This window comes from Anas acuta, chromosome 10, assembly GCF_963932015.1.
Source record: "Anas acuta chromosome 10, bAnaAcu1.1, whole genome shotgun sequence".
NCBI lineage: Eukaryota > Metazoa > Chordata > Aves > Anseriformes > Anatidae > Anas > Anas acuta.
In genome coordinates this window covers 7,960,122-7,973,380 of record NC_088988.1, presented here as the reverse complement: position 1 = coordinate 7,973,380, position 13,259 = coordinate 7,960,122, and positions in this window count along the sequence as shown.

The window sequence follows — 13,259 nt, the reverse complement described above, 5'->3', positions numbered from 1 at the left end:
AGGGAGTCACATTACAGTAACTTTCCATCAGAATTAGAGTAGTTAGAGACTACTATATTATGGCAGTGGTGGGTAACTCTGCTACTGTTAAGGGCCAGCTGTCAACATCCCTGTTATAAACCCCATTTTTCAGGGGTTTATAACTCCTCTGGAAATTCCACTCGGGGTGAAGCTTGGTTTAGGAAGACTAAGTAAGGGAGTGATCTTTTTAAAATGAAATAGAGGGGCAAATAAAATAAACCTGAAATCCATGCATTTTCTGGTGTGCAGCTGTTTTCCCATTTTCTTTCCTTTACACTAGTATGGTTGTTTCCATTCTAGTAAAGAGGACTCACTGCAAATAAAGTTTTCAAAACCATTTTTCAGTGCTGCTGATACAAGTGATTGCTATGTAGTTAGAATGCAGCCTCAGCTCCAATAAGCAGATTTACCAAGCATTCTTAACTGGTTACAAAAACTTGTCCCTTCCCTGACAGAGTCTATTACCAAAAGGAAGAAAAAACAAAACAAACAAACAAACAAACAAACAAACAAAAAAAAAAAGACTTGGACTTTCTGACCCAGTTGCCTTCTCCTGGCCCATCTCAGCTCCAACTTCTTTTTTCATGCAGAGCTGCACTACACACTGAGTTTCTCTAGGGTGTAGAAAGTGGCACAGACCATTTCTAAGATCTATCATTGCCAAACAGAAATTGAAACCTGTACAGGGAATGGTCATTAAATAGACTGCAGAAAATTGTAATGGTAATTCAGTAAGTGCCATTTTTTCCTCTGAAAGGAGTTTCTTACTCTGGCATTAGAGGGCAATGAAGGTGCTGCCTTTCCAGCAGGACATTAAATGACCACTTGTAGGCACTGGAGTTTCCACTGAACTCTTCTTCTAAGAGACTGACTGTTAACCTCAATGTCGTAGCCAAGTCAAGTGATTGTTAGCACTAATAAATAATCATTGAGTGAACACTGTGATAATAATGTGGTGAATTTTCATTAGAATTTCTAAGAAAATGTATAATGAGTATTTTTATGACCTTTCTGAATAAATCTCAAGAAGAATCTTTATAGTCAAACTTTATTAGAGTGCCCATTAAATTTAAATCTTGAAACTTTAACGTTTTGCAAGAGTTAACTTCTATTTGCAGTGTATCTCCTGGTAAAATCTGAAAAGATTGGAGAATTATTGTAAAGCAGAATAGGCTTGAAAATAGGTTAAATTTGCCTTAGTAATTATTTCTTACAATTATTCACCAGCTCCAGGGGTTGCCTACTTACCCAGAATTTCCCCAGCAATTCTTTTATGTGATGTTTTCTGTCAGGCAGACAGCTGCTGCATTCAACTCTGGAGGAGGAAGTGTGGCAGTGGTGAATGAAGGTCCTCAGTTCCTCAAGGGCATTGTAACCCAATTTAACATGCATAACTAATCATCACTATGATTATATGAGAAATACTGAAATGCAGAAAAAAAAAAATCTGCATCGTTTGTTCACATGCAAAGTTAAGAGGATGGGAAAGATATCCAAGATGTTCATCTTTCTCATACCGCTGGACATTCCTGATCCCTTTCCTTTTGACATTTTGGATTTCTGTCTGTCAAGTGCTAACACTCCTTTATTGCCAGCGATATGGGTGAATGCTGGGTCTATGTGGCATTCACTGAAGCAAGCTGCAGATGCCATCTCAGAATAGGCTGAAATAACTCATTACATTTTTTATCTATACATCTGAGTATTGCAAATTAGATCTTCCAGTAGAGGATGATGTAATTCCTGCTCCAGAGTATAGGGAGGTATTATAGAAGATTGATGCCTGGTGTGTTCTTTGATCATCTTACATCTTCTGGAAACATCATAATGATGTTACTGTAGTCTGGTTTCCCTCCCAGTCTCTGATGACAGCACCTTAACCCAAGAGACATGATTCAGGCTCCATCCATATATCTCAGTGTGTGAAAGCCATACATAGAACACCTGCCTTTTCCAGACTGCAGTTTCTTTGCAGTGTCTTCAACAGAATTTGTATCTTTCCACTGCATCAAGCAGATGTTTTATGCCATTTTATATTTAAATTATGGTTAAATTCAATACAAGGTAAAAGAACATGTAGCAAAAAAGGCAAACAATAATTTTAGCACTGTTGTTTTGTGCATGTTTTATATTGTTGCTTGCCACTCATTGATTATGATTGAATCAAGAAGCAGATGAATCATCACCTTCAGTTTTTCCTGTCTTTGCTTTTTATGATTCTCTGTTATTCCAGGACAGTATGTAGAAATAATTAATCACCTGGTTTCATTTGTCTCAGTTGTTTTTATTTATTTATTTATTTATTTATTTATTTATTTATTTATTATGCTCATAGTAGGTGGAAGGACACAAAAGGGCAAAGATTTTTCTTCTTTTATTTTTCCCACCCATCTGGACTTTGACAATAAAAATGTGAAACGCAAGGGCAGATTATTTTCTGTGTGAATTAGGGAACTATGCATATTTTGTGACTATCAAAATCATGTTTCATTGTGTCTTTGCTGTTGTGACTACACATGATATTTGTTGTTTCTTATTCAAGGGTCAAAAAATATGTTTACAATCTCTTCCCTGTTTTTTCTTTGTAAACTAAAAACCTTCTTCTCTGAAACAGTTATCTAGGAAACCAAACTATTGCAGATTGCTTCCAACTGAGCCAAAACAATAAATTGAATTACCAGTAACACATTAATTTCAGCCTCCATTTTGATTGGGATTTTGTATTTCTCAAATTTTAAAAAACAAAAACAACAATAAAACAAAACAGAACTATACTGGCAGAAAAATATATTGATAGAATTCTTCTCACAAATGGGGTGGGGGGGGTGTGAACATGTTTTTTTTTCAAATCAGAATCAAATTTAATTTTTATGATGACTTTGTGGTTTGAATGATATATCAAACCATGTAAAGCAATAGTAATCTCAGACATGAGTAATATCAATCACTCTAGGCAGATGAATTTACGTTCTTCTGGGAAATGTGTATAAAACCAAGTAGCATAATCTACAGAAAAATTAACCAAACAGGTTAGATAATCTAAATGAGTCAGATAATCTGTATGAGTGAAATGTCTGCTTTCAAAGATATCTGTATTTATAAAGGAAAAAAAAAAAAGCAAAACAACAACAAAGCATTTTCTTTTATTTATAATATAAATATATTATACTGTGAGCAGATATATGAGGATATACTTAATCAGTCTCCAGTTCTATGTTGCAACCTTATGTTTTTATATTGGGAGACTGAGAAATTGCCAGAACAAAAGGACTAAAATAAGTTTTAGTTTCCTATTTCTGCAATTCCTGAATGGGGTGTTATCAGCAGAGATAATAACATGTTAAATGACTTGGAATTTATTTGGTTCACAAAATTATATGGAAGATTGACAGCATCTTAAACAGCAGCAGTCAGTGAGAATGTGGCTTGAGTATTGACAGAAGTGATTTTTCAAGTAATGAAGAAGGTTATGTGATTAAGTTTCCTGAAGCATACATTGCCTGCCGTGTGCACTTACTGTATATTGTCACCCTTCTGAGTCACAGAAAAGCTTCACTTTTTTCAGAAGTAGGATCAATAGGATTAGGGGATTTGTGCTCAAAGCTTGCCTGTGGCTTCTTGTTAAGCATGTCGTATGCTTTATAGCTGCCTTTTTGCACTGTTCCATGGTATTAATCATCTAAATAATATCCCCACATTCTGATGTCTGGGCCAGTTTCTTTTTACATTAGTACTCAAAAAAAAATAAGGTCTTTTAAAAGGACTCAGAAGTCAGACTCAGAAAATCATGTTTAGAATTTTAAATAATAGCTTGCTCGTCAGAAATGCTGAATATTCTTCAAATTTCATAGCAACTGGTGATTCACACAAATTATTTATTTATTTTATTACAAAGGTTGTTTGACTGTAGCTGTTCTGCAGAAGACCTTTCAGTGTCAGAAAGGTCTGCACAACCAGATGGATAATGTAGTTTGGCAGACACATCAAGTCAGATATGCAGAGGACGGCTTAGCTGGCTTCTTGCAGGTCAGCGAACAGCCCATCAGAACTCATTGGGTAAGCTGATTGTGCAAGCCAGATGGATTTTCCAAGACATGATTTACATGAAATGGTAAAGTCTACTAGTGTGCTACAGTTTAATGGGCTTCCATTGAAGTGCAGAGTTTAGATTTTGTTTTATCTCTAGTCTTTATTGTAGCTGGTCTAATGGATTGATATAAAGTCATAACAAAAAGAAGTGATTACTGAAGAAGTTGAGGAATCAAATCCTTTGCAGAGCTGTACACAAAGAGTATAAAATGCCAGCTTTGAATGATCACTCATAACATTTCATTGCCCCAGTTCAACAGAAAGAGAAGAATATTGCTGTATATCTTACCTACTTTAATCCAATTTATAACTTCTATTCAGTGGCTAAAATCTGCCCCCTTTTTTTTTGTAAACATAGGCTATTGAGACATACAGCCAGATACTTGAGGAGAGTTGCTAACAGGGGTTTGTGTAGGAGGAGAGAATCAACTAACCCTGGAGCAATGCGCATCAGTAGGACCCCATCCCTATAGATGGTGGAAGAGAAAAGAAAGAAGAATTTTGTTACTTGTGTGGTGTATTTTTAAAAGGTTTTCTATTGAAGAGTTTAGAAAAGAGATGCAGCATACCTGTAGGTTTGCAATTGAGGAGTTCATTAGAGAGCTAATTAGATGAAGTGCTTGATCAGTGATGGGTAAAATGTGTCAGAATTTATCTGAGCACTGGTTTAAGAATAGGCTTATTCATTTTCTAGGATGGAACAGAAATAGATTCAAAAAGCAGAAAGCTGTTTCTCAGGAGAATTTGGCTTAAGAAATTCAATATTAAAGAAAGTCGGTTAACTCAAGTTTATTGTTTGGGAGTTGAATTAGTAGACATGATTTAAGTGTTGTTGTACTATCCAAGGAAAAGGAGAAAGCATATAGTTGTACATAGAAGAGTCCAGGACCACAAGGATCCAGTTTTGTTGCAACTCAGTATGCATAGATTTGAATATGTGATACTAGAAAGCAGGTAATAGTGACTGAAACTGCAATAGAAATGGACATTGGTGCAAGCTGAGTGAAAACAAACATACTGGAAAAACTGGGCATGGCAAAAATCATGGTTATCTACATTCTTAGATACTTTATGAAGGACAAAAGTACATAGGAATCATTGAGAAGAGTAGGGTATCTATCTTCTGATTAAAGTTTCTCTGATGTTCATATTCTAGCAAACACTTTCACAAGGAAATTCAACTGAAAAAATGGTCAGCTAAATAGAGAATAAGAAACATTTTTTTTCTTACATCTTTTTCATACATTATTTTCAAACATTTTTTTCACACAGGCTTTTAGTGAGAATCTCTGAGCTGTTGTGCAGTTACTTTTTTAATGGCATAGTAAAAGACTTTGAAAAGATGAGACCGTTATGGAATAAATAAAATAATTGTATGAATGTTTCACAACTGGGTACATACTATAGATATCCATCCTGGAAATTATGCAGACTAGATAGCACATAGTAATTACTTTTCTGATTCATCCTGTGTTAGTTATCTGATGCCCAAACTGAATGGATAACTTCAGCTGTAGTAATGACACTCCAGCAGCAGTGATGGTCACATTGAAGTTTGGCACCATGAGAGATATAGTATTGATTAGAAGGTGTAAACAGGCAGTGGAACTGATAATAATCAGATATTATTATTATTTTTTAAACTGATAGTCATCTTTGATTGGGAAGAAAAATTAAATTGAGTAGAAATACTGGAGAAAAAGCAGAACAAATTAAGTACATTTATGGCTTATGCTAAATGAAACCTGAAGTTTCCTGGAAGTTATTGTGCCAGGTCTCAGTAGTTTAGTGTGTTGGTTATTTCAGTTCCAGTTTCTGTCTTGTCTTTTATTTTCCTTTTTTTTTTTTTTTTTTTTCCCCATGTCATGTTCTTCTAGAACAAACAGAAGTTTGATGTAGAATTTGCTGTTATAAGTGAGATTTGTCTTATTTTCAAGTGTTACTGGCATTACAATTGCACTCAGTTCATTGGGTTTATTTCTGGAGAGTTGTAATATTACTTTAGCTTGGCAAATATTGACTTAATTGTGATGTGTACATGTATTCCGTCTCATTTCACATCTTTCTCTATGCCCTCATAGTCTGCAGGATAGGATTCATCCTATTAACTAGAAGGTTATTAAATATATGCAAGAAAACTTGGATTAGTATTCAATACTTACAGCTGTGTGGTGTATTGCACAAACACCTGCATAAACCCATTGATGAAACTGATAGGTACATGAGTAAAAGCTTGCCTTTCCCCTTCACAATGCAGAAGAGCTCTTGTAAACAGATATTCTCCAAGAAAAAAAATAAATTGCAAAATTCATAAGAAAAATATTTGAACAGAAAAATTGTTTAAAATTCAGCTGCCTAAGAACATGTTCACTTTTGTCTGTGTTAAGCTTTGCCTATTTTTTAAATTTTAAACAGACTGGGAAAAAAAAAATAAAAAAATAGAGAGAGAAAGACAAAATTCTTGTTTCCGGGGTGAAAATTAGAGTTGCTGATGTAGAAATTTTGTGTTGTGATAAAAATGGTTTGAAAGGTCCTGAAGGAAAGCATTTTTTATTTTAAAATATAGGGAACAGTGATAAAATAAGAATTTAGGTAATTCTATGGGATTCTCACCCTCTTCATTTGGGATGGCTTGATGTAATTAATATTAGTAAATTTTAATAGGATGAAAAGAAGATGTGGTCAGCAGCATTCCAGTTGTCCGTAAGCTTTTTTCTCCATCTTCAGAGTGAATTTTGTGAATTTCCAGTAGAACTATAGAATACTTTAGTTTGGAAGCAACACCTGTAGGTTATCTGCTCCAGCTTTGTGTTCAGTGTGAATGAACTTAGAAAAGTAATAAGAGAAAAATGTACATAGTTTTATTCCCTTTTTTCCCTTAATTTTTTATTTATTTTTACCTTTAAATTTTTCATATTTGTAGTATCTGCAGAGCACATTTATAGTATCTATAGAGGTAATAAAAACAGGCACAGTCTGGTCACAGTTATTGTTACACTAGATTATCAGGTTTAGAATCCATTTGTCAAAGTCATGTGGAAAATTCAGATGGGCCAGCAAGTCAAGATTGCTTTGACTATCAGGTTGGCAGATTAATATGACTGCTGTGTTATCTGTCATAACTTGTTCATCATAAATGCAGAATCGTTATTCATAGTTGATGGCACAAAGTTGGTAATGTCCTGAGCAAAAACACCACTGGAATGCTACTCCGTTCTTGTACTTCAGTAGGTGTCAGAAGTTCTTCCCATACAAAGTCAGGCAATTTGGAAGAGGACTTTGAACAAGCAGCAAAGAACTAACAAATGCAAACAGTATTTTAAAGATGCTTCATCGTATTAGGCCACCCTCAAGAAGGCTGGGGAAGAGTGAGAGTACCAAGGCTTCAGGTGACTAGGAACAGGAGCAACAAAAGGCCATGTTACCTTCGCAGGCATTAGTGTGAAAGAAAAGTAAATGTAACTTCTAATAGTCATGTCTCAGAACAAGCTGAAGGCTTTTCATTACCTAAAGAAAGTGTGTATCCTATTATAAAATAAAAATAAAATATCATAATTACCATCTCTGATTAATCTAGATCATCTAGCCCAAACATTTTGCCCTCTCAAGAATCAACAGAAGTTTGCATTACTGTGGAAATTGATCATGCAAGATTGTTTGTAGGTCAAGATACAGGCAAAAGGAGCTATAATTTCACATTTGAAATGGTGAGGAAAAATAAGGAAAATGTTTCTTTTTTGTATATAGAAGTTCCAAATAGGAAAGTTTGAGAAAGAGTAGAAAGGTTATTTTAGTCAGAAAGCCTATGTAAATTTATTATTTGATTATGGATCAAAGAGAAGCCACTGCAATACATTTTATAAATTCTTCTGAAAAGCACTGAGTGGGAAATCCTTATATGCAATTTACTAGGGCATGTAAGAAATCGTTTTATAAATACAGTGGAAATATTCAAAAGAATAATCTATCTAAATCAATCTAAATATATAAAAGACTAATCAGCAAGGTCAGTAAGTTGCAGTGATGAGCTGCTCAAATAGATTCAGAACTTGATTGGATCTCAGTGACAGAGGGCAAATATGAATGACAAGTCTTTGGGAACTGGAGATATAAATGCAGGTGCACTAAGATCAAGTTCATAACCTATTTTCAAATATATTGGCTGATTTACTATATAAATAATTTGGAAGAAGAAATGGGTAGGAAGGCAAAGAAATGTGCTCAGGGAAAAAATCTAAGGCACAATAGTCAATACAAAGGGCAGTGCAGTAACAGCAACATTTTGGAGAGGAGTTTTTATCTTAGGCAAGCTAGTTATTAATGACTTAATGTTGAAAAATTTGATATTTTAGTTGAAAGAAAAAAGAAACCTGGAAAAGTTTAGGTGGCAGCCCAGAATTTAACCTAGTTATGAAAGCCTACACAACTTCTCTGGAAATCTTAAACAGACAAACCTGCTTATGAATTTAATAAGTACTTTTTATTTTCTGCAGTAATGTTTAATTTTGCTGATAACCACCATGTAACTTTTAGCTTTGATCTGCCATGTCCATCTAAGGTGGGGAAAATTTTGAAAGCCAGTGATCCTACATTCTTTATACTTGAAAACCCATTCTCTGAGTTATGTTTGTTGCACTACAGTATAACCAGAATTTCAGAAAATAAGAACAGATCTCATTTAGGTATCTATATTTTCCTATATTTCTATAGTTAATCCTACTTTTTACTTTTTTACAAAAATAAACATACTTCATTGAGAAATGCTATTTATTGTGATGTTATTGTGGAAAGGGAGCTAGAAATCATAAATAGATCAAAAACAGATCCAAGTAAAACATGAAAAATATTTTCAAAATGAAGGCAAAATGTAGCGACATCAATCTGCTTTATTCTGAAATATTTTTACAATTTTGAAATATTAATTATTATATATACAGAACAAAAGGTTGAAATATGCTTCAAGTGTTTAATTAAAACTAATATACAGAAGTATTAAGTATAATTTCCATAGTAGATCGAAATAGAGAATACAATGGGAGGTGAGGTTACTATCAATTTGTCGTTAATTTTCTGAGAAAATGAACGACAGTTCTGTCACCTGTATTGTGAAACAGCAGTACAGCACTGAAGTGCTATTTTTCTCACTGTTGGACCATTTCTCAGTGGTCCAACTTTCATAGATCAGCAAAGTAATAGAAAACTAAACAAAACAAAACAAAACAACTATGGTTGATCTGCTCATTGATAATCTTCTGGGTTTTCCAGATCTTTTCTGCTTAACATTTGAGCAGGAGCACCCTTGAAATCCTTTCTCAGTACTTTGTTTCTCTCTCTCTCTAAAATTACTGTAATGCTTATTTCCTGTAGCTGTCACCTGCTTACCCACTAAGTCTACATATTTTTCTTCATACCTCCAACAGCAAACAGCTAATATATCTGTTGAGTAGGCAGCTTTTGCATAGAGCCATTTTGCTGGTTTGTATGTCTGTTACTAAAAACACCATACATAAATAAAATGCTCCAGCTAAATGACAGTATACAAATAAATTGAGATGTTTCATCCACTTCGATATGACCTGTTTTAAAATCTAAGCTTTGTCAGCTTTATTCCCAGTCATTTTACTGAAGCTCCTTATCTAAATCTTATTATTAAATATTTCTGCAGCACTGCTTTCTGTCAGCCTAACTACATTTTCTCTCCATAGTCATCACTTATTTTCACCATTCCTGGGACAGATCTTAAAAAACATTGAGGAGTTAGTACTGTGAAGGCTTTGTTCTCATTTTCAGTGGAAGTCATGTTTATCAAACAGAAAAAAATATATATTGTTAAATATTAGGAAAGAGCTGTATGTACTTTCCCTACAAAGTATTTTATACATTCAAGCACTTACGATTCTTGGGGAGGATGTTAATATTAGAACTTTTAAAACCATAATTATATTAGCAGTCCTGAAAGTACCTTCTTTTTGATTAAACACTCATATTGGGTTTAACAGGCTTTTTTTAAACTGCTTTTTTATGAAGATGAGAGCTAGTACTTAACACATACAAACAAACAGACAACACGTATCCTTTTATTTTATGTTGTAATTATTTTGAAGCAACAACATACAAATCTTCTTCCTCATACAAAAAAAATCATAGCATTAATCACAATATAGAAATTCCTACAAAGTAGCATGAAATCTGCTAATAAGACAGGAAATGCAGAATACAGCTCAGCAGGAAGCCATCAAAGCTTGATTTCTAAAGTCCTTTGTTTTAATTCTGACAATTTAAGAAGGTATATATACATATATAGGCACACACATGCACACACTGCAAGGATTATTTTCAGAAAGAATTTCTGTCATCCAATACTTAAAGTACAACCGAATTTCAGAGTCTCAGTAGAAGAGTACAAATAAATCACCATGCTAACTTTCTGCTAAGATGATTAGCAGGATTCATTAAGTAATATGAGATTTTTTTATATTTCTTAGAGGCAGGGATTTTTTCTACACAAATATAATCGTAACTGAATGGATAGAGTATACCTATTGCTCATACAGAAGTTTTACAGCTTGCAGTGAGTTTTAATATTTTTAAAATATGCAGGTATTAGGAAAAGTCTATACACACACTTTAAGGCGCATCCTTTTGTTTTCCAGCTTTCTCTTTTCACTACAGACTATGAAAAATATTATTTTCTATTTCATCTCAAATTAGAGATGGCATTTTTCTGCCTTTATTTGTTTCTTACAGGATTTTATGAACACAAAATTCAAACACCCCCACTGGTATTGGCTTTTCAATATTCTTGTTTCAATAGAGAAATAAAACGTGATCCTGTTCTATTTCCAGTTTGCCAGGATTGATTTGAATGATTATTAGAATTTTTTTGACATGAAAACCCCTTTAATCTAGTTCATATTTGTTGTGAGTGTACAAATACCTAATATCCTTCACAGGAGCACAGTCACAGAGAAGGACGCTGCGAACAGTATTACTTCATTTTACATACACATGCATATACACGTAGATAGATAGATCTGTATACACACACACACAGTAAGAGATACACATGGAGTAAAAAATAGAGTTCACAGCTTCACTGGCCCACTAACAGAAATCTCATTGATTTTGAAGAGCTGTAGAATTTCACCCAGAAACGTGTCCCAACCTGTATTTTATTTTTATGTGCATGCTTCATGTCATTAATTAATAACAGAACACTAAATAATAGCATCAAAGATCAAACACCAGAAAACACCTTTTGCTTCCACATCTGAGACCCAGACATTTTATTTAAATGCATAACAAATTAAATTTGCATTGTTACCTGCTTCCAGTTTTCAAAAACAGTTCTGGAAGAAGCATACAAATTGCCTTGGAGCCTATCCACACTTTCCAGGTTGAAATGGCCATGGTAAAGTATACAGCATGAAGAATTTTTGTTTGAAACAGAGTTCACTAACATTATCTACTTGTTTGAAATACATGCTGTTAGTTTCATTCAAGTGCTGTAACCATCTATTTTCATATTTTTACCAGAGAAAATAAGATTATCATAGTAATTATGACATTAAACCTTTAAAATGAATGCCTTATTTCAGCTAGTGTAATAGTCTAAAACGGTGATTTCTCCAAGTCATGCCAACATCAAAACTTACTGTATAAACTGTAACTGTAGATCTCTGTGTTACAGGGCCCTGTAATTACTTTATTATAAAAAATAACGCTCCTCTTTGGGATATGTCCAACTCAATTCCACCCACACATCCAGTTGAAGCTCCAACCAACAAACAAATTAGATGTGGGCTTTAAAAAGAAATAAAATAAAAATTAAAAAAAAAAAAAAAAAAAAAAAAGCCCTACTGGAATCCAGCATAGCTACAGAATAATTTATGGAGAAAGAAAAAGATATGCTCTCCAAATGTATTTGAAGTAACTAATAACCATAACTAATGATTAGCTAATAGTTAAAACTGGAAAGCACTTTTCATTTGAAATTATTTAACTTCATAAAGTTATGTATTTTAATAACTTCAAAAATGACACTTTTCCATTATTTTTCTTGTCAGTATTTAATATCGAGATATTTGTATACTGATCAAAGCTAAAGATGGTGAAACTACACTAATTCCCTACAGAAGATTGCTAACAGCATCAGACATTTATCTATACCATATGTTAGACAAATAGAAAACCACTGCAATATTTCTATTTCTTCCCTAAGGGTAGACATTTTAAAGATTTATTCTCCACCACCTACTCGTTTTCTTGTATTCATTCTGAAAAACACTTTCTACTACTTCTTCCTACTGTGTTCAGCCTAATCAGCATTGATAGGCCTCATACCATAAGCTCTCAAAAACAGTGTAGGATTGATACAATATCTATTATGTCTTAGCTAAGAGAATATCGGGCCTGAAGTACTCAAACATTAATAGCAAGCCTTAATTATTTAGAGGGAGAAGTTAGGGAAAGTACTTTTTTTTTCCACTTCCATCTAAAATACAGCCCCTGAAGAAGGGAAAAAAATCTGAAAACTTCATGAGGAATAAGAAACAGCTTTTCACAGAAACAGAACACATAATTTTTGTGGCCTATGTTAATTTCCACTTAATCTCTAACACAAGATCTACTTAGCCACATTATTAGGGGACCTTGTCACAGCTACAGCAGGGATACCTGCTCCACTGAGGCCTCTACCCAGGCTGCAGGGAAATACCTGCCCTAGCACCTCCTCCCTCCTTATTCCCTAGCCTCAGCACTCATAGGCTCATTTCTGTTTTATTTATGTATATAGCATTTTACTCCTTCTTAAATACATTTACTCAGCAGCAGCACCACCACAGCAAGTAGGCCCAGCTGTGCCCTGTGGTGTGGCCACTAGGAGCAGCTGTATCTGGCACAGGCAGACCCTTATTTAGACTAAAATGATATTCATTTGGTTCTTTCATTAGTTTTCTTTCATATTGTGTAACAATGCTGTTTTCCACAAAACATACATGTGTCTTGCTATTCTCCTCCCCTATTACTAAACTCCTCATCAGTGGCCTTAATTGCCTCATGACATCTTTGTGTTGCTGTTGTGGACTTTCTCACACTCCTATAGACAGCATGGTTCATAAACCTTAATGAGAGTAAGCACATTAAATTAA